Source organism: Lagenorhynchus albirostris, chromosome 13, assembly GCF_949774975.1.
Source record: "Lagenorhynchus albirostris chromosome 13, mLagAlb1.1, whole genome shotgun sequence".
NCBI lineage: Eukaryota > Metazoa > Chordata > Mammalia > Artiodactyla > Delphinidae > Lagenorhynchus > Lagenorhynchus albirostris.
The window spans coordinates 1,337,686-1,359,483 of record NC_083107.1 but is presented as its reverse complement, the minus strand read 5'-3'; the positions used below and the strand labels follow the sequence as shown (position 1 = coordinate 1,359,483).

Here is a 21,798-nt window from a genome sequence, read left to right as displayed (position 1 = left end):
CTCTCTCTGCACAACTGGGGCAGAAGTAACTAAGAACGATAGAGCATTGTTTCGAATTGTTCCAATCTTGTTGCTGGATTTGGTCACAGAGGTCATGCTATTGGTGACATTCCTGGCGTCTGCTTCAAGGCTGTCAAAGTAGCCAATGTCTCTCGTTTGGCCTTATCCAAAGGCAAGAGGAAAGACCAATGTCATAAGCTTTTGATGTTGAAAGCATGATAGTGATCAATTTTCATATGCCAAATAAAAAAATTCCCAGCTTCTGAGAAGGACAGCTTGGTTTCCCACTTGTGTGAACCCTTGTTTTTAACTTCCTTTGAAATGGGAACATACGGCTAAAGTCTGAATAGGCAAGATTATTGGAGATTAAAGTAAACAAAAAGAAAAGACAGCCAACTGACTAAAAGTGGGAAGGGCCAAAAAGAAATCGAGAAGTAATGCCTCTGAATAAAGGGAAAGAGAGAATTTTATAAAAAGAATTATTATGATTTATAGAAACCTATTTGCATAAAATAGACAATTTCCACCTGAGATACGTCTTGAGTTAAAAGAGAGAGCTGATTGCTGCCCGTATTATGTTGGGAAACCACTGCAGGGAGGGTAATCTCTGACTTGCAGCATTTGTCAATGTCTATGGCATAAATACTTTCACCGCGGCCAATTTCAAGGTGCAGACTCCAGTTTCTAAACACAGAGTTGGTTAGTGACGCACACAGTCAACATCCACAAGCAATTACGTTTAGGAGACGGTCTCAGAGGCCCCTCTGGGTGCAGCCCTATTTCCAAGCTAACACGACGTGGCTGAGCAGAAAATAGGAGAAAATGCTCACATTGTAACACTGTCTTATTTCCCATTCTCTAAAGCAGATGGCTGACTTGGTTTACGAGCTCCAGTGATAAAGCAAAAAATACTCACTTCTTCTTTGGGAAAAAATGGAGGCAAAGGTCTTAGCTCTACTGTTGTATACGGAGGACAGCAAACCACATGCAGTGAAAAGTGTCTGCTTTTTAACTTCCCTTGAAGTTCTGTTCAGATGCAAAATGAAAAAGCAAGGAAGAGTAAATCTTTTTTTTTTTTTTTTTTGGCTGTATTGGGTCTTCGTTGCTGTGTGCAGGCTTTCCTTAGCTGCGGCGAGCGGGGGCCACTCTTCGTTGCGGTGCGCGGGCTTCTTATTGCAGTGGCTTCTCTTGTTGCGAAGCACGGGCTCTAGGTGCGCGGGCTTCAGTAGTTGTGGCACGCGGGCTCTAGAGCACAGGCTCAGTAGCTGTGGCTCACGGGCTTAGTTGCTCCACAGCATGTGGGATCTTCCTGGACCAGGTCTCGAACCCATGTCCCCTGCATTGGCAGGCGGAATCTCAACCACCGCGCCACCAGGGAAGTCCAGGAAGAGTGAATCTGATAAGCTAAGACTAAAGTCCAATACTGAGGCAGTTAACATTTCCTGCAGGGCATCATAAGCAACCTTTCCTAAATTGCTATATATTGTCCTTTGCTTCTGGAATTTTCTCCAGAATTTTTTTATCCATAATTTTATCCATATCTATGTAACATGTCATTTTCTAATGGAGAACTTCTTCGTATTGGTATCACTTAACTTTTCCAGGGGAACAGTGGTCTATAGTGAGGTATCTTAATGGATTTACCCTGTTAAACAGCCTGTTCACAACAAAGAGTTGAGTTTTTTTTCATTTTTCAAAAACTGGTTTGTGTATTACAAGTTATTAAAAAAATAGAACAAATCAAATTATACGTATGAAATATGGTCATAGACTTTAGTATCTTGTTTTAGCTTCCTTTGAAAAATAAAATTTCTTGATGCTTTTGATGACACAGAAATGGAGAAAAGTCACCTTTCAGTGCTTTTGGTAAGGGAAAACGGAGGTTGATTCCTGACTGTTTACACTGGTATGCCTGTTTCCTTTGAGCATCCTTCCTCTCACGGAACCAGACCCATCTCTCCCTCCACCTGCAGCTTCCCTTCTTCTCTTTCAACAGCTATTTTCTCACCTGCACCCAATCAATGAGCCATTTCTCACCTCCATAGGGGAAAAGTCAAATTCTCAGATATCTGGTTGGACATTTTGGACACCAACCTCAGAGTTCTTTACAAATATAGGTTAAAAAAGAGACAACGTGTCCAAAATGGAGTCACTTGTGCTAAGCCCACATCACAACTGAAACTCAATACCTAAGCTAATTGCAGTTTAAACCTCCCCCAGGAATGCAGTCTTAACCATCAGTCTGGAAGTTTCTGGTCAGCACCAGTGAGGTGATAGGCCATGGGGCCCCTCCCTTCCCCCAGAGCCGTGGAGGTAAACCCTCTCTCTTTTTCCCTCCCCTCCTGCCTACACAAGCTACAGCTCTGTGAACTCCTCTCTACTTGCTACATGGGATGATGCCCGAGTCGTGAATTGTTCCAAAAAGCCAATTAGATCTTAAAAATTTACTCGGTTGAATTTTTGTGATTTAACAAACACCAGAGATAAAAGAGGGGTTGTCACTGAACTCAGAGAGTGTAAGACTAGTCTCTGGGACAAGATGTCCTTTAAAGCAGAAGACTCCAATTTAAACAGAGCACTTGGCGAGCTATCAGCCTGATTTTATGGACTTCTCAGAAAAAGAAACGGCTTGCACACAAGGTAAGATAGCTTCTTATGCTATAGGCTTTTACATCGAGAGGAACACTTTAAATTTCCTACTGGCATATCTGACTAAAAAAAAGAAGAAAAAGAAACCAACCAGCCGTGAAAACACATCTCACCATTTCTTCTTGGCTCGAAGCCTCAAGGTATTAAAGTCTATTTCTGTTAGAGAGTTGCTTCATTAAGAAACTTTTCTACAACATCATTTTTTTAAAAAGCGCTGGGTAACCTTTTTCGTTGAAGCAGTGATAGGGTGTGGACAAGGTGGGGACAGCCTGCACAACAGAGAAGGAGCAAAAGGGGGAACACTGACACCCCCTTAAAAGCAGCAGGAATTGGCCAGGGGGAAAAAAGCCCTGTAGTTCTTGCTAATATAATACATTTAGAGGCTCTTCCCTGGCAATTAACAAAAATAAGCATGTATATGGGGGAATTGGAATTCCTTTCATTCTCAGCTACCTTTAGCCCTTCTATAGAAAGGACACTTTGTGCAGTTTTCATTCTCTGTTTCAGTTGGTTAGTCAGCCTTTGAAGGAAATCGGTTTAAATAACTACCAGTCTGTTAACAAAGACACATTATATTTCCTTAAATCAAACTTAAGTTTTGCCACTGTTCTCACTGCTTCCTGTCTGACACCTATCTTACTGTTCCCATTGTTGGGCAGCAAGATGTCACTCACACCACACAGCATATTCCTGGATCTAACAGAATTCCCCAAGGTTTTTAAATATTCTATGTGGCTCTTGTCTCAAAGAACAATACGAAATTTAAAATATGCAAGATGTGAGTAATCAAATATATTTACGTACAACTAAATAGCGCATAACACAGTCCAGCTGTTTACCGCAAAGTAAATTTGAAAAGTTCTCCTCTCCAAACAGGAAAGAGAACCGTCACAAAGTCATGGACTTTGACAAAAAGGAGAGACAGTGCAAGCCAAGAGTTAGAACTGGGAGCAAAATAAGGCCTGCATTAGGCACAGAAATTATACAGACTGGCGGAAGGGTGTGAGAGAGCTCAGAGGCCAGAAAGAAGATTTTATAAATTTCTTTTTAAAACACACAGGTTAGATTATATTTTGTTAAAGGATGATTTTCAAAAAGAAGCGAAGTCATGATTCATATAAAATGAACCCATATCACATGTTTTATTTAATTCAATAATGAAGGGATTGATAAAATGTTGCATCCAGTTCAAAGGATCATAAAGAATAAGAGAAAATGGAGTAAAGGGATGTTGCAATAAATTTGGTAGATACAAAAGGAGCCTTTTCATGATGGGGAAGGAAGAAGAATGAATCTGTATGTTTATGGACAAGAGGTTGCATTGCTATCAGTCACCTACAATTTACAGAGTTGTAAAATAGTTCAAAGGCAATAAAAGGCTAGAATCAAGATAACCTGCATAGTTTCCCATTGAAACACAAGTTCGTCCCTAAAACTCAGCAGCTCATTTACCTATAGCAGAGGGTGGTCATCCGTAGGCTATCAACTACATTATCGATTTTGGTGTTAAGGCTTGACATGGACGGAAATTTTTGTCCCTAAAAATTAGTATTTTGAAGCCTAATCCTCACTGTGATGATATTTGGAGGTGAGGTCTTTGGGAGGTAATTAGGTCATGAGGATGGAGCCCTTATGAATGGGATTAGCACCTTTATAAAAAAAGGATACTTGGGATCTCTCTCTCTGCTCTCTGCCGGTGAGGGTACAAGACGTCAGCAGTGTAAACCCGGAAAAGGGTCCCCATCCGAGCCCAGCCATGCTGGTACGCTGACGTCAGACTTGCAGCCTCCAGAACTGTGAGAAATGAATGTCTGTTGTTGGCAAGCCACTGAGTCTATGGTGCTTTGTTATGGGAGCCCCAGCTGACTAAGACACAGCTTCTCTAGAATCACCAAACTCATCGCATGTTTAAGAATGAAACCTAGTCATGGTGAACAGGTTAGAAGGATGCTGAAAGTGAGTGACTGATGGACGTTACTAGGAGAAGGCTGGAGACCCTCAGGAGTAGAATGGGGTTTGGGTCAGACAGCCCTGGAATTGAATTCCAGCTCATCTGTTTTCCACCTACCCTGAGTTTGGGTAGGTTGTATAAAAATGGAATGGAATGAAATCCATGGAGGTTTCCAAATTTCTATATAGCAGAAGCTCCACACTTGATGTGAACTGTGTGTGTGTGTGTGTGTGTGTTTAGATTACAGTTACCTAGATTATTTAGGAGTTTGTTGAGATGGATGGAGATTGGGGGAGAAGGGAATGTCAAATGGCCGGGAAGGATCACATGGTAAATACTCCTCGATTGTATTGTAGTAGATGTGCTCTTATCTAAGATGATATTGATCGTCAGTTGAAGCAATAAATTAATGTTAGTTAAAGCAGGGAATCTTTAAATATGATACACTCACAACTTCAGACATTTTGTTTTATGACAAGATACTACTTTACCTTCATTTCCAATCTTATGTTGTGGTGTCAAGACTTATTCTTTAAGTGTCACTGCTGATCAAAATGGTATAAACCTAAAGTGGAAAGAGAATTTTAAAGACCTGTTCACTAAATAAAGGTGGCTTCAAAATGTTATAATTTTTCTCTCCAAACATTTACTGCTGTCATGTTCACAGAGTGAATGTAAGTTTGGGGGTTCTGAAAATGATATAATTGTGTGATCTATTTATGAAAAATAATACAAATTTGTGAAAAAAATGTTAGGTAAGAAAGTGAATATTTATTTAGAAGGAGAAAAGTAATCACAACAAAATGAAATTTTTCAAAGAACTAATAACTACCGCAAAATCACAAAATCGTCCAAATATAATTTTTTAATAATCAACTGTTTGACATAACTCTATTCTTGGTTCCCTTTTAGGCTGCCTAATTTTGATTGCTTTTCTTTATGACAAAACTATTGTCATGTCCCTGATTACAAAGAGAACAGAAAGATCACTTTATCTTTCCTCTAGAATTACTGATGGAAACTTTGTTTTTATTATTGAGCTTTTAGCTTTACAGTTCATTACTGGTAATGACAAACATTTTAGGTTTGCTATCAAATTCAGACGGATTGGTTGAGTTTTCTGGAATAGCGATTCATCTTAATATTCTCTGAATTGACAACACACACTAACCAGATTTTTGGGTATGCTCTTGTTATCGTGGGGTATTGTGAGTTTTGCCGGGTCCAAGGATTTGGAAGACTTTCTACAGACCAGCTCCTGGCTGGTGAGTCCATACAACGACTGTATTGCTCTTCTGGGAAGCCACTCTTACAGCAGGATACTTCGCAATAACAAAAGAAACCTGACTTCAAGCCACACAGATATACTCCATGAAACCCAAGTGAATGCACCCCCAACCCACTCAGCAACCCCTTAGCTGCAACTTGGTATCTGCCCATCCCAACACCCCGCAGTTACAGGTGAGGCATCACTGAAGGTGAAGTGGAGAGGAACACACAGGCCTTCATCAATTGAAATTGAAATATTTTACTTTCACACATTTTACAAAAACACATTGGTTGGGCCTCCCCTGGACTTGAAAGGAGACTGTGCAGAGGAGACCCTAAAACCTACACTTTGTTCCCTGCATGCTATGTTCCTCTGCCCGTTCCTAATTTAGAAGCAATATTTTAAGGCAACTTTCTTTCATCTATTCTTTCCAAGGTGTTATAATTTGTTTTCAGAGAAAAAAATTCTTCTGTTTTGTTAAATTTCATCTGTTTATGTAATATCTAATGAGATTATTGATACATGCAAATGGTAACCTATATTACAGGCACGAGGTAGTTTGGGGACAAACAGAACCAACTCCGTGTGTGTAAACAGTGGTTATACAGTGAATAGAATACTTAAATAGTCAACAATAAAAAAGGATGAACTTCTGATACACGTGGCAACACAGATGATTCTTAAACTAATTACGCTGAGTGAGAGAAGCCGGACAAAAAGAAGTACAGGTTACATGGTTCCGTTTATGTAAAACTGTAGAACATACAAACTACAGTCAGAGAAAGCAGACAGTGGTGACCTAGGAGCCCAGGAGTATGTGGGGCAGGGGTCACAGTCAGGAGAGAGGATACCTCTGAGTATGGTTGATATGTTCACTATCTTAACTGTGCTGATAGTTTCTCAGGTTTATCTATGTGTCAAAACCTATTAAACTGGGCTCTCCCCTTCTGAGATGGACCACATTCTGCCCATGGAATGTGCTTCTCTGCTTTCATTTTACTGTGGCTTCATTCTTTCCTGCACTCAGCCAAGGACCCTCCCTTGGCAGCCCAACCCGGGAATCGCCGAGACCTGGGATGTGACCATCCTCGCGCAACCCATTTTCCTGCAACCTCTTTACAGGTGATATTATTAAATCTGCTTCTTACCTTAAAAAACGTATTCAACTGTCCTCTTTAAAAATATGCGATTTTACGTCAACTATACCTCAATAAAACTAATCTTTTAAAATGTCTGTCCTGTTTGCTGACGGGGGAGAGCAATGGTGCGCCAAAAGCACTGCGATCCCTGGAAAACACATTCCAGAAGGAAGCGGGGGAGAAGGCCTGGGTGTGGATCTGAGGGGCTGTTCCAGAGGCCCATCTAGGTAAGGACAAGAGTGTCGCTGTGGAGACCTGTACTGTGGCATGGGGCTTAACACCTGGCAAGTTCCCCAGGAAAAGGGTCTCATACACTCCTGGGTGGCTCAGTAGGGGAAGAAGCAATAGCCCATATTCCGTAGAGACCATGGAAAACTGTGGAAGAAGGAGTCAAAATGCTCCAAAAAGTAGGCACGCTGTAACGGATCTACGGTGTAAGTTCAGAACACCTACCAGGTGACTTTCTTCCTAAATAGTTCCCAGAGGCAACAAGACACGTGCAGGTGAGTGAGTTACCAACACCGTCCACTGCGAGCTCAAGGGTAGTTCTCCCCGTAGGACACGGTGATGAGAGGACAAGCTGTGACAGAGCTGGGCTCCCTGGTAACATGGAGATGATAGAATCGCTCACGTGGTTACTTCTGTATCCTGTTATAACTGTAAACAGACAAATACAAGAACAAAGACTGCTGAGGGCACGTATATCCAGACTCAGACGTCTCAGGAGTGAAAGCTTGGGTCCACGAGGCGGGACACGCTGATCAACTAGCCAGCGAAGGGAACCCAGAACAGGTGGCAGAGGAATTTGATAAAGAATATGCATTACGGCTTCAGGAGTGTAGTCATGGTCCCAGCAATCCTCTTCGTTTAAGTTTTCCAAAAGTTATGACAAACCAGAGTCCTAAAGAGGCAGGATCTGGATGACACAAACTCAATGCCAGATGGAAGTGGATCAAAGTGATGCAAGTTTTGGACCATAGTAGGCGCTCTTGGTACCCCATCCAGGTAAGCTTTGGGGGCTGGCGGCTGCTAATAGCTCTGGGAGGCCCTCTTCTGCTGACTAGGACCACCTCACTGGTGATGTTTCTGTCCCCTCCCTCATCCCTAAAGAAGCCACTTGCCAGTGCTTGACCTTGACTCAAGGTAGGACCAATTCTGCACAGCCTTTCGGAGGCTAAGTGGGAGGCTTGTCTCCAGCTAACAGCATATTCTCCTAACATTTATTCTTCCTCTCTTGCTTCTCTCACTCCCCCTGTCCAAAATTGCTTACTCAAGAATTCCTGCCTCGGATTCTGTTTGTAAGAAATGGGAAGTAAGACAATGGGTTTCTGCACTGTAGTTATGATTCAATTCTTAATTTCTTTAGAACAATCTTAGCTCTGCTAATCAGTCTTAGGGAGGGTTATGTGATCGAATCTGTAGAGTAACAAAACTGCTGAAGATCATGCAGGTACTAGGGAAGCACCAACTCAAAAAAGGAACAGTTTTAGCTTTTAGCTTTTCACTCATCAGAACTTCCATGCCATGTTAAGCCAGGGGAATAAGTTTGTAGGAAACTCTGTTTTCATTGGTGATAATATAGTTTCATGAGAATGAGGTAAGATAATTTACATTTAGAAATCTTTTCGTAGAGCAAGTGCTTTTGTAAATGCTAAGTGAGTAGAAGAATAGCATAAACTTTTCATCCCTGAGTATCATTTCCTCCCGAAGGGAACATATAGGCTATCGCGTCATCGCGTGGCATGCTTTAATCACTCAACCGTGTGCACAGTCTGGTGTGTCTCGAGGGAACCAGATCTCACAGCGCCTGCCATTTACATGTTATTCAAAAGAATTATTCCTTTTTCAAATAATCTATTTAAAAAATTACTAGTGAGGTGTGAAAAACACTCCATTGTTATCCACTTGGGCAATGCCGTTTGCACATGACACTCTGTACTATAATAGCAAACTTTCTGGATGGATAAAGATCTCTATAAAGTCCATCAATTTTTACCTTTCCTTAAAAAGTAAAAATTAGACATAAACCAAATGTCCAATTAAGGGAGGCTTGTCTAATAAGTTATGGCAAATTCAATACAATAAAGTATTTCACGGCCACTAAAATCAGGTTATGGAAAAATATGTAATGACGTGGAGACACTATGTATTGAGTGGGAAAAGCAGGTTACATAATAATGTATAAACCCCGAGCTCTTTTACATATAAAAATAAAATATAAGGTATGTATATATGTACAGTTATATATGTGTGTGTTTATATACATGCTCATACATACGCACACATACATACACCTGCATTCACACATATTTGTATATATTAAATAAACATGAAATATATATTTATAAATGTAAGTATTATATATTCAACAAATCTCTGCATTTTTGAAGAGGCTTCTGTTTCTCCCTGCTCCCTTCTTTCCCACCACCAACTGGTCCAATCCCTTGTCTTTCTTTAGCACTACCCTGTGTCTAATTAAGTCATAAAATATTAGATGGGAAAAATTCCTAGGGATTAACTGGTGTAACTCTCTAGTCAAAGCCACATATGTGACATGGACAGTTTAACCCTCAGGGAACAATTCTGGTAACAAGGAGTGCAAAGCTTCATTTCGTGGCAGAATCAGCATCTTGTGAAGGCTTCTTTGGGAGGTTTCCTTTCTCCTAAGAGCTCTATTATTATTATTATTACCAGAAATTTTATTTCTCATGATTACCTTCAATTGGTCCCCAAATTTTGCACTCAGCAGTATGACAGCTTCCAAGAACATTTCTTGAAATGTTGGAAAATATACGACATTGAAACATCTTTTCTTTTGGCTAAAAATCTTTCTCTTCTCCAATGTGTCCTAATGAATCTTTCTGTCTTCAGCTGAACTAAATATAAAGCTGGGTTTGAAAACGCATGACGACAAGGGACGTAAGTTAATGACTAGAAGGGTTGTTAGGAAGTTATTTCATGTATGTTTTCCATGATAAAAGGCCCAAACTGGCATGGAAGCAGCAGAAAGCAGGAAAGAGGGATCTGTCCGGCTAAACCTAATTAATAATTTTGGTAATGAAGAGATAGGTTATTAATAGATGCCCTTAATACTTAAAAGAAAGTTATATTTAGAGGAAAGCTTTCAGAACTAGGCTAATAGTACCCCAAAGTTATTTTCCTAGTCAGCATTCAGAGACCTGATCTAGTTAAAGCTTAAGAAAAAAGTTTTAGTGAAGGATTCCACTTCTAGGTAGCCTAGAGTGGGTTGCACAAGGCAAGGTCACCTCTGCAAACTTTAGGGAAAAAACAGATAATTTACAGAAATTGTCTAATTTTAAAGGCTTGGGATAGTGACGGGATTGAAGAAGACTAGATGAAATACAATCCCAGAGAGGAGAAGCCTTCCCAGGGGAGCTGTGAGTGAGATGCTGCTAGCTCTCCTGCCATCCGGGGCCATTTGCCAGTGGTAGACAGGAGCTGTATGAATCAGGCAGGTCCCGAAAAGCCCCAGGTCGGGGGGAAAGGAAACTAACAAAACTTGAAGCAGCCAAATGGGACTGGAGGGAAAAAAAGGGAAACTTGAATAGCCTCGAACACGTATTTCATTTTGTTCAAGGGATGTTTGCTGAATTCTGTGCCTGCCCTGGAGGCTACAGAGAGAATGCAGGGGTTTCTCAACTAGCATTGTAATTCAACCTTTTGCAGGATGAGATTCTGAGTTTGATTTTCAATAATCCCAGCCCAGCAGCTTTCAGGTCATTTTTGTGGTACTTGAGCTGGGTATTCAAATACCTCACCCCACCGCTTTCTTTCCCCACTTTGTCCAGTGACCTTAGGAGTAACTAGCCAACCTCATTATACTTGTTAATTTGGTAAAAATGTTCAAAAGTGTCATATACATGTTCAATGACATTCTCATTTCCTGTGGCTGTCTGACTAAGAGTCTCCAACAGTGATACTTGGTATCTCTGTTGCCAGACCATGCCATGAGCTATCGGTGCTCTCATTACTACTGGAAATAGAGTCGTGTCTTTAAATCTAATCAGATTCCAGAAACCCCAGAACCAATTTAGAAAATTTATTCTTAAAATTCTGTATATATATAAGCACAAAAGCTTATATGCTACTAATATATTGTGAAATGAAATTATGGGGAAGCAGAAGGACAGCAAAGATGACTGAGACAGAGAAGGAGGGAGAGCAAATATAAGGCAACGCTACCAGCTGATCGTTGCTTGACACCAAGAATAACTGATTGCGAATCTCGCGGGACAGTCTTGTAAGACACCTTATGAATTTCAGCATTGCAGGGAAGTCAGTAGAGTAGGAAGAGAAAAAAGGCTCCACCTCCTCTCCCAAGTTCCCTTTTGTCAAAAGTGTGCCCTGACCTTCAGCAATAACTCCTAAGACATTATTAGGTTATTATTTTTCATAACATACATTACATAATAATCTCCCAACAGCACAAAGTTACAAGATGGTGGAATCGTCCACATGCTTTTGTTACGCCAAATAAATTAATATGATGGGAAGGAGAGTCCACTGCAAAACACGCAGTAAAGATGCCAAATAAACTTGCAAGTGACGTGTCATAATCATTACCAATATGAGTAAAACTTTGTGCAAAATAATTAGAAGGTGACATAGGGGAAAAATTATTTACAGATTAGATGAGTGTAATCATGAATTTCCATGTGAGTACAAATGAAGTATATTCTTTATTCATATTATTTTGACAGTTTTCATCACAGAACACAAAAATGTTCTTTTTCCAAATTAAAACTAATTAAAAACTCTCTAAAGAACAATGTGTAGCAACGAAACTCAACAGAACTAGAGGTACTCAGCCAAAGTGCTCACGTCGTTGAAAAGGAGAAGTTACAAAACGCATTCTAATTTCGAGAATGTAACTCATCACAAAAATCATTCTAAGCTTATTTTTAATTTAATAATATTTCTGTGCTGCCAGATATTATCTTTATTAACTAGCCATGTTTGCCTTTAGACTAAGTGTCAAATTTCTTTGTAGATGTGACAAATTATTAGAAGACTCTGTCATCAAGGATGGGTAGAGTCATCATTTATTCATACAGCAAATACGCATGTACCTACTATGCTCCTGGGACCGGAAGATATAAGCAAATGAAGACAAGCATGTTTCCAATAGAGCAAAAGCTGCAGGAGTGAATGGAAGAAAGGGAGAGAGGAGAGAATTAAGAATTAATGAGAGTCAAGTTTCCTGAAATAAAGGGGTTTTTACCTGGTAGGTGAGGGTAACATTGCTCAGGCCTAACCCATCCTCCCTCTAAGAGGCCTGAAGGCAATTCTGATTTGTTTCGCAACCACCTCAGAACAATGCTTTCAGGCAAATTCCCACTCAGGTTGCGCTTTTATGTAGCCATTAATCATCACACTGTGGGCAGATTTGAACCTGACCGCATAAAGGCAGAAGTGAAGAATCAGCTCAGGTAAAGGAAGACTGAGGAAAACTTAAGAGCCATGAAATTCTGAAATGCTGTCCTGAGAAGGAGCTGCCTATTAAAGAAAAGGAAAGCAAGGTTTTTGCTGTGTCGTTTCGCTGGTTTTTAAATTTTTACTGGAATACAGTTGATTTACAATGTTGTGTTAGTTTCAGGGGTACAGCAACGTGAATCAGTTATGCATATACATATATCCACTCTCTTCTAGATTCTTTTCCCATACAGGTCACTACAGAGTATTGAGTAGAGTTCCGTGTACTGTACAGTAGGTCCTTATTAGTTATCTTTTTCTATATGGCAGTGTGTATATGTCAGTCCCCATCTCCCAATTTATCCCCCCGCTCCGGTTAAACCCTGGTCACCATAAGTTTGTTTTCTACATCTGTGACTCTCTTTCTGTTTTGTAGATAAGTTCATTTGTACCCTTTTTTAGATTCCACATATAAGTGATATCGTATGATATTTGTCTAGCTCTGTCTGACTTACGTCGCTCAGTATGACAATCTCTAGGTCCATCCATGTTTAGCTGTTTCTGGAAGCATCCTGACAGAAGCGTGATCGGCTCCGAGGACTGTGCGAAGCCAGCAGGGAAGATAGAAGAAAGGCGCTCAGTATTGGTAATTCCCGAGGATGACAGTCACTCAATACTGGTAATTCCCGAGAATGACAGTTACCTGTCTCTACATAAAAGAAAGCCTTTCTACAGCATATGGTTACGCTATCGCCAGTGCATAAAAACAATTAATTAGATCATCAGCTTTTATTTTATGATGCGGTGATTTACAAACTCACGTTAGATCCAGCTGAAGTACAGAATGAAAGGATGTGGCCTGCAGCTCCCAAGATGGAACCAATGAACCCTCCTGCTGCAGGCCCTTCCCCACGTAACCCCCTCCTCTGAGTGCCTGACTTCTCACTCATATACCATCTCGGGGTTTAGGGGATATTCCTTCCATGATTAGATCACCAGAGCCTGACTTCCCTCCCTGGTGCCCTGAGGGGCTCCCTCCGCCAGCCTGAACTCTACGCTCAGGGGCAGGCGGGCTCCTTCCAGGTGGCTCTGCAGCCTGTCTGACCTCCACCACCCCTGCCTTGTTTCCCTGGGAGGCAGCATTGCCTTTACTTCAAGTTGTAATGAGTTTTGCTCCTGTGTCCCTGACAGGCCATTCGCGCCACATTTTGTGATGCATTTTCTCATGTTCCTACCTGGTGACCCTGTCTTAGCTCCTGGTAAGACACTTCTGTCTCTCAGTTGGCTCAGGGCTCTGCTGAGGCCCCAGGGAAGTTTACAGATTGTCTTCCATCCCTGGCTTCCCAAGGAGCCAGGGAAGCTCTGGGGCTTTGGCGGCTGCTCTGTGCCTTGGTGGCTAGACGATCACATTTGTGAGCCTGCGGTCTGCAGGGCGGATGGCAAGTCCCCTGCCCTCCTAGGTTCTCCGAAGCACTGGGCAGCGTTCTATTTTGCTGTTCAGCTCTCTCATGTCAAGATATGAGCATAGGAGGGTACCTACCCCTACTGCTTCCAACTGCATTCTTCTCCCCCAAAATGCTCTCCTGCACCCCTGGCTGGATTATTCAGTGGTGGACTGGGTTTTTTCTGTGTGTGTGTGTGTGTGTGTGTGTGTGTGTGTGTGTGTGTGTGTGACCTGTGGGGTGTCTGTCCTACACATTTGCATTGCGTTTCCAGTCTATTCTCACCCACTGTAAGTCCTATTTTGAACTTAGACGCTAAGTATCAAAGCAAGTCTTCTTTCTTAGATCTTTATTACATTGGTCCCTTTTCAGCTGGCTACCAAACGTGAGAAGACTGGCTTCACGATGAGGGGCAACACCAGAAGATAAAATAACATTTCCACATCCGTCCACAGGCGGTTACTTTATACGCACCACCACGGTTACAGTACAGAAGGAGAGGGAAGGCATGCAAGTCGGGCAAGTGTTATTGTAAATCATGCGTATTATTGATTTATTTGTACATTTATTTTTACACCATATTTTGTTCTCCTAAAGGATATGAGAAGCAACTGGATCCTGTAAACTGTGTTGCATGAGAAGAATGAATAAATACTACGAGGGATGAAAGGAGGGAGCACACATGCTAAAGGCCCAGGAGGACAAGGCTGGGGTCAGGGCAGACGGGGGTGGCAAGTGAAGAGACAGTTTCACACAGAATTTCTGCCACTACCTGGGCTGTTTGACCGACGAGAACTCCCTTGATGAATCCTGAAGTCCTGTGTCTCCATCCAACTGTAGACAGACCTCGGACATCCAGCAATAGCGATCACAGAATGATGAATATGAAGTTTTCTCCTTCAAAGGGAGCCTCAATACTCAATAAAACTTCACCGTAATTCTTGAACCAGAAAACTCCCTCTCTCTCTCCTAAGCCTGACCACACAGTCAGAATTATTTCTGCTACCAAAGAAGGAGGAAGAGGAGGAAGGGGAGCAGCGGGGGGGAACCCCAGCCTCAGGCTGATATCACCTGGACTTTTCAACACTAAGCACGACTCCTGGATCCACATGGGTCTTGTCCTCCAACCCCAATACAATGGGAACTGACACTGACGCTCATGTCTAGGACCTCCCCTGTAATCTGGTTCACACCCACCGCCATGTCCAGAAATCATTCTATCTACTCTCCGTCCCTTCTTCTTGGTATTTATCCTGCTTGGTGCTATTCAGGATTCCTGGATCTCTGATTTGGTGTCTGTCATTGATTTTGGAAAATTCTTGGCCATTATCACTGCAAATGTCTCTTTTCTTCCACACTTTCTTCCATCTCTTTCTGGTATTACAATTATATATTTGTTATACCTTTTGAAAGTACTCCACAGTTCTTGAGTGCTCTGTTCCATTTTTATTCATTCTTTTTCCCCTTTCCATCTCATTTGGGGACATTCTTATTGACCTATCTTCAAGCTTTTTTTCTCTCATTAATTTCTAGCATTTCCTTTTGATTCTGTCTTAGGACTTCTATCTCTCTGCTTAATGCTATCCATCTGGTCTTACATGTTGTCTAATTTTTCCATTAGAGTCCTTAATATATTCATCATAGTTATTCTAAAATTCCCTGCATGATCATTTGTTTCATGTCTGAGTTCGGTTCTGATGCTTGTTTTGTCTCTTTAGTCTCTGCTTTTACTTGCATTTTATCATGCCTTCTGCTTTTGTTGCTGTTGTTGTGAAAAGCCAGCTAGAAACTGAGATGAACAGTCCTCTGTTATGAGGTTTTATGTTAATCTGGATAAGAGTTGGGCTGTACTTAATGTATTTTTAGTTGTAGGTGCAAGAGTCTTCCAATTCCTTAAGCATCTTGTTTTCATCTCCTGTGTCGTTTGGGGGCTTCTGTAAGAAGGCCTCCTTAGCTGAGTCTGCATCTTGCAGCTTTTTCAGCTGTAATCCACTCTTATATTGGAGAATGGTGGATGGGGTGATAATGGGTGGGGAGGGGAATTGCTCCATTATGAATGAATCTCAGATTTTAATTGGTCCCGTGGGCTTCACAAGTGTCTCTCACCCTCCACCCGAGATGAGAAAGGGAAGGAAGAGAGGTCTGGAGTCAGAAATGCCATCCCCTGGGCAGGTGAGGCTCCAGTGAGGTCTTTTCCCAAAAGTAGGTCCTTGTGGAGAACTCTTCCTCCTCCTGCCAAAGCCTGGAGGGGATCTTACTCAGCCCTTCACCATGAAAATCTGATAAGTTCCTGGAGGTAGAATCCACGGAAGTGTGGGAGACCCCCAAGATGGAGGTCTGTGAGCTTCTCACTTCCCGAGTCCACACGCAGGCCCGGCAATTCAGCAGAACAGCCGTGGAAGTATTCCCACCAGTTTATGGTCCAACAGCTTCTGTTCCAGGTAAGTAGACCTTGACTGGGACTCTGGATCCAACTATCTCTCCAGACTTGGGGCAGGGGGCGGGGGGCGGAGGTTGACTGCCCTGAGATCTCAATTCTTGTTGGATCCAAGAAAGTCGTTGCTTTCTAATTCGTTTCATTTTTTCTTATTGTAAGGGTAGGAGTGACAACTTCTAAGCTCTCGATATGTCAGAACTGCAGCAGGAAATCTTTTTTTAATTTCAATATATTGTTCTCAATTGGCGACTTTGCAATAAAACTTAAATGTTCTCAAGTCTCTTTCAACTTAAAATAAAATGACACACAACCCCTTCATCTCCTAACCTCCCCAATTACTTCATTCTTTTCTCCCCTTTTCTGTCAAATCTCTCGAAATAATTGGCAAAAAGTCCTGTTGCCACCTCTTTTCACTCACACCTCAGCCCTCTGAACACCCATTTCTGCTCTCATTATCCCGTCAAACTTGCCAAGAGCTGCCTTGTTGATAACTCAAAGGACCATGTTTTTTAATCTCTCGGGAGATTTGAATCATTATTTCTCTCTCATTAAAACGTTTTATTCTCATAATGTCCATTACCACAATTGCAGCTTTTCCTCTTCCTTTTTCGGTTACCTGCATCTCATTTATTAAAGGAATTTCTACTTTTTTCCAGTCCTTTCACCATCTCTGTTCTTCTGGGTTCTATCCTAGTCTCTCTTCTCTTCCTATTCTGCCGCCTTTCCTACACAACCCATTCACTCCTATTGCTACAACTGCCATTGATACGACGGTAATTCCTGAATCTCTGCGGCCACTCGAGAACGTTCTCCTGAGCTTCCATTCCACTTCTCCTTGGATATCTGCTTGGGTGCCCCATAAGCCTTATAAAGTCATTGTACCCACGTAAACGTCACGTCTGGTGCTGCCTTTTTCAGTAAATGGCACTGGCGTGCACTGTCTTGCCAAAAAAGTATACTGTAGCATGACTTATTATAATATACGTTACTATATATTACAGTATTATTTATGTATAATACAGTACACAATTTTATGATAGTGTAATGTGTTACAATTTTATAGTTATAGTATAACATATTTTATATAGATAAATAGATAGAAATGCTCTCTCTTATTCTCTCAACTAACCTAAAACCAAATACCAAACATTGGTTATTAACAGCTCTCAAACCTGTCCACTCTTTCCATCATCAGTTCTGTGAACCTACTTCCAGCCTCTGCAACCAACCTGTATTCCTAACTCTGGGGTTGCCTCTCTCCAATCCGTTTGGAAAATTTCACTGTCAACGTGGACTTTCTAAAACGGAAATCTGCATATGTCATTCCCTTTCTTAAATTCTTGAATGCTTCATTTTATTAGCAAAAGGAGCAAACTCCTTAACTTGGCTTACAAAGACCCATGCAATCTGGCTTCTGCTCAACTAGCTCTTTTCAAGGTTCCTGCCTGAGCCCCTTAACCGGCGAGTGGATGGGACCAGCTAAAGGTCCATTCACCGGGCACACCCAGTTTTCTCTTTTGTCAGGGCTTAGCTCAGCTACCACTTCTAAGAGGAAGTCTTCACCAGCCATCCTTCCAAGTCTGGTTTTGATGCTGCCCTTATGTGTTTTCACAGCACCTGTATTTCCTATATTATGTTCTATTTCAATTGACAGTTAACTTACCTTTATTCCGTACAATAGCTTTGTAACTTGGCTGGTCACGCGCGTTTCAGCTTTCGTCAGTGTGCCTTCCTGTTACACAAAGGCTTGAAAGCTAAAATCCACACTTCTCATACGTCCTTGTGGCCAGGTGTTTTGGATACGTTTAGGTTCCCCAGTTAGAGGTACCTGCATAGGGACCACAATTCAGAACAGTGGGGAGGTGAGTGCTGGGACATGAGGCGCACAACTGGCCCTGGAGCCGCACCTGGGACTCAGGTAAGGCTGTATCATCCTGGAGGCTGCCGGGGCAGCTCCACGCCCCCCGACCCCTGCTTGCGGCAGAGGCGGAGGCTCCACTGGCAAGGCCGTCTGCGGAATTTCTCTAGTAGTAAAATTCTGGAGGCTCAGTCTGGAGCGTTCATCACTTCATCGTCTCAACTCTCTTACAAGCATCTAATTTATGTATTAAATCTGCTTCTGCCTGAACCTCTAAGTGGTATCTATTATCCATCCCAGAGGTCTTCAAACATCCTCCTCCTGTTCATCTCATAAAAAGCTCTCAGTACACAGCTGTTGACTGATGGGTAGACATACATCAGAGATGCTATTACCCTTCTCTGGATCATTTCTGGAGAATTTTTTTGATATTTCAATAAAGTAACAAAGAATACCAGAATAAATGGGACGATCATATCTAACGATAGCCAGAATAATTACTCTCATCACCTAAATAAAACTCATAGTAGTGAAAGAATACATAGTCTTATTCTACAGGAGATCATTAGAAGCTGTGTGTTCGTGAAGTTACTGCGGCACATTGGTTACTTTGGAAACACATCTTAATAGCGCGGCATGAATTCATTTCTATCAAAAGTTAAAGCACCACATTTTCTGCTGTGTATGCACTGGAACATTTTAACTATTTGAATAAAAATATTATTCAGTTTATTCGATTTTGAAAAGAGCAGTAAGCTGTTTGTACCATTTTTTCTTGTTGATCTAAATGTCTAAACCTATGAGAGATGGTAAACAGACCTGCATCAGGACAGGCATTAAATTCCTGTACTGCGAGCAAAGGAAAGAGTATAAGAAAAATCTCAGTCCACGTACCTCTGGGAGCAAAGCGTTTACGCAAACCATCCAGACAAGCGGTCTTCCGTCTGAGTTCCGTTCCAGACAAGTCTCGCCTCAGGTTGTCAGGCCAGGCAACAGTTGCTCAGTCACATTGCTGTGTGGCCACAGGTTAACTGTATTTCTGTAAGAAGAATATTTGAGCAACAGATTAAACCACCCAGGGAAACGCTGAGATAAGGTTAATTAGAAATATTGAAGTAAGGCAAGGGTTCTTTGATAGCAAGTTTGGGCGAAGGCGGAGAAGGGAAGCTTCTGTGTGGAAGGGATAATTGAAGGCTGAACCCGAGTTTGGGAACAGTTACGTCTCAGAGAGGTAGACTGGTTAGCAACTTTTTTTTTTTTTTTTTTAAATTTTGAAGTCCAGACACAAGCTTTTGCTAGAGAGAAACTTTTTCAAGTGTGACAGGATCAGAAGTCCTGGAAATCCAGTGTTTAAAATTGGTTCCCAACTCAATGGGTTTAAAATGTTCATCACTCTTCCCCATGACGCACTCTCCCTTCCTCCAGTGATGCAAACTGGATGTCCCCAGGTCACTTGTATTAGTTAATGGAGGCTAGACAGTTCTAATAAACAGACTCAAAACGCAAATGGCTCAAATACAATAGAATTTTACTTTCCCCTCATCTAACCCCCATAGGCTGCTGACTCTGGTGGGCAGCTGGTTCTCTTCCAGGCATTCAGGTCACCCCCACAATACGGATCTCCCTCGACCGATAGGCTTATGTCACAATGAGCGCATCGTACGTTGAAAATATCCTAAGGCGAAATGCATTTAATACACCTGACCTATCAAACATCGCAGCTTAGGGCTTCCCTGGTGGCGCAGTGGTTGAGAGTCCGCCTGCCGATGCAGGGGACGCGGGTTCGTGCCCCGGTCCGGGAAGATCCCACATGCCGCGGAGCGGCTGGGCCCGTGAGCCATGGCCGCTGAGCCTGCGCGCCCGGAGCCTGTGCCCCGCAGCGGGGGAGGCCACAGCAGTGAGAGCCCCGCGTACCGCAACAACAACAAAAAAGGGTGGTTAGAAATATATCGTTGCTTACCCAGATTACTAATTCCTCAATATTACGAAAGCCTCAGAGGCTATGTCATGTAAAAATATGTATCATTAATTTTTCATGGCTAAAATTCTCTGTTGACCTCTGTGAATATTTTCCTGGCATTAAACACTGACAGAAATAATCATATATGCCTTGGGTATTTAGTTAACTGCCCAATACACAGTTTGGGGCTTTAAAAATTTATATTCATGTTGCAAATCATCCCTCTTTTTTGGTTATGGGTCCCCAGATCTCTTGTGTCCCCTGATGCAGAAGTTTTGTTGTGGTCTTTCCTGTGCTTTGTGGTACGATGATATTACCTCACTATCCAGAAAACAAAGCCTGGACATGTGCAAACTGCAGCTACATCGGCTTTTTATTACCCTAAAAATTTTAAACTTACTCTCCAACTTATTGCATACTATAATCCAGGGTTTTCTACTTTTTAAGCAGCATAACTGCTTCTCAAGATTCTTTCTGCTAGTGAGTATCTATTTGGGTCCTTGAATTCTCAAAGTGTTCTAAGATACATTTTTTCGAGGCTAAACATCATTTCATTCTTCCTGGAAACATACGTAAGTTCTCCGAGCTCCACTTTGCTACTGAGGTCTCAAATAAGAAGGTGAAAGCTTCCCAGCTGTGATATCATTATGGCTTTTTGTCCTCTTTCCAAATGTGGTTATAGGGTACAGCTAAAACCACCTTTAGTAACCGCAGACTTTGTGCCACTCACACATATAAAATGTACTTGTGTTATTATTAAAAACACAGATTGCTTAGTAAGAAGGAAGTCTTTTCTGAAATCACTGAAGCTGACAGTCGTGCTCAGTTTGCAGCCTCATGCTTCCCCATCAGCTAGAGCGAACAGGTAACAGGCCAGAGAGGAGAGTACAATAGCTACGCGAAACCAACCTCCTCAGCCCGAACCCTACGGCCTCTGTCGAGAAACACTTGCTCCAGAGCCTTTGCAAAAGGACCGCTCTTCTCAACTCACAAAGAAGGGAGTAAGTCCAGCAGGTCTTGAGAACCAGCAAGGGGAGTTAGTCGCGAAGCTTCCTGGGCCCTGGGAATCTGGCCAGTTCCCAGGGATCCGCGAACGTTCTGAGACTTATGATTAGAAACACAAGCATTTAACTTAATAGCCAGAGCCGCACATTCGCACGTAAGCCGGTGATTACCAGCTTGCGGCTTGGCGAAAAAGCAGGATTCCTTGGGGCGACACTCTGAAGTCTCACCCGTGGAGTGGACGCACCGCCCGGGACCTTCCCAGTTGGGATTCCAGATTGCTGTTCCAGGGACTTCTCAGCATTGCTTGCATCCGGATGAAGTGCTCTTAAGTTGGTGATGTATGCGCTATCTCTTTATATGTTCCTTGTTTTCCCAACCTGGTGATGCAAATTCTCCCAGGTTGGTGATGTTGCTTTTTCTCTCAATCTGGTGACGAATCTTCTCTCAAACTCGTGACATACGTGGCAGTGTAAGTGCTCCCAAATTGATGATGTATGCGTGTATATATATGTAGCTTGTCCTTATACTGTAACCTACTGCTAATGTAATCAATTTCCTTACTTCTTGCAAGAAAGGGAAAAAAAGGACCGCTTTCTTGGTGCTTCCCCCTGTGGCTTTTCAACAAAGAACTTAGGCCTTTGGGGGGGGGAGGGC

The 21,798-nt window shown here is 42.1% G+C and overlaps 1 long non-coding RNA gene across 1 annotated transcript in view; it reads right to left on the bottom strand.

Moving 5' to 3' along the window:
• The window catches only part of LOC132531064 (uncharacterized), a 371,620-nt gene that overhangs the window by 80,694 nt on the left and 269,128 nt on the right, over nt 1-21,798 (bottom strand). The window contains exon 3 of the long non-coding RNA XR_009544003.1: nt 19,074-19,218. This is a non-coding gene — a long non-coding RNA (uncharacterized LOC132531064). The remainder of the gene's footprint in view (nt 1-19,073; nt 19,219-21,798) is intronic.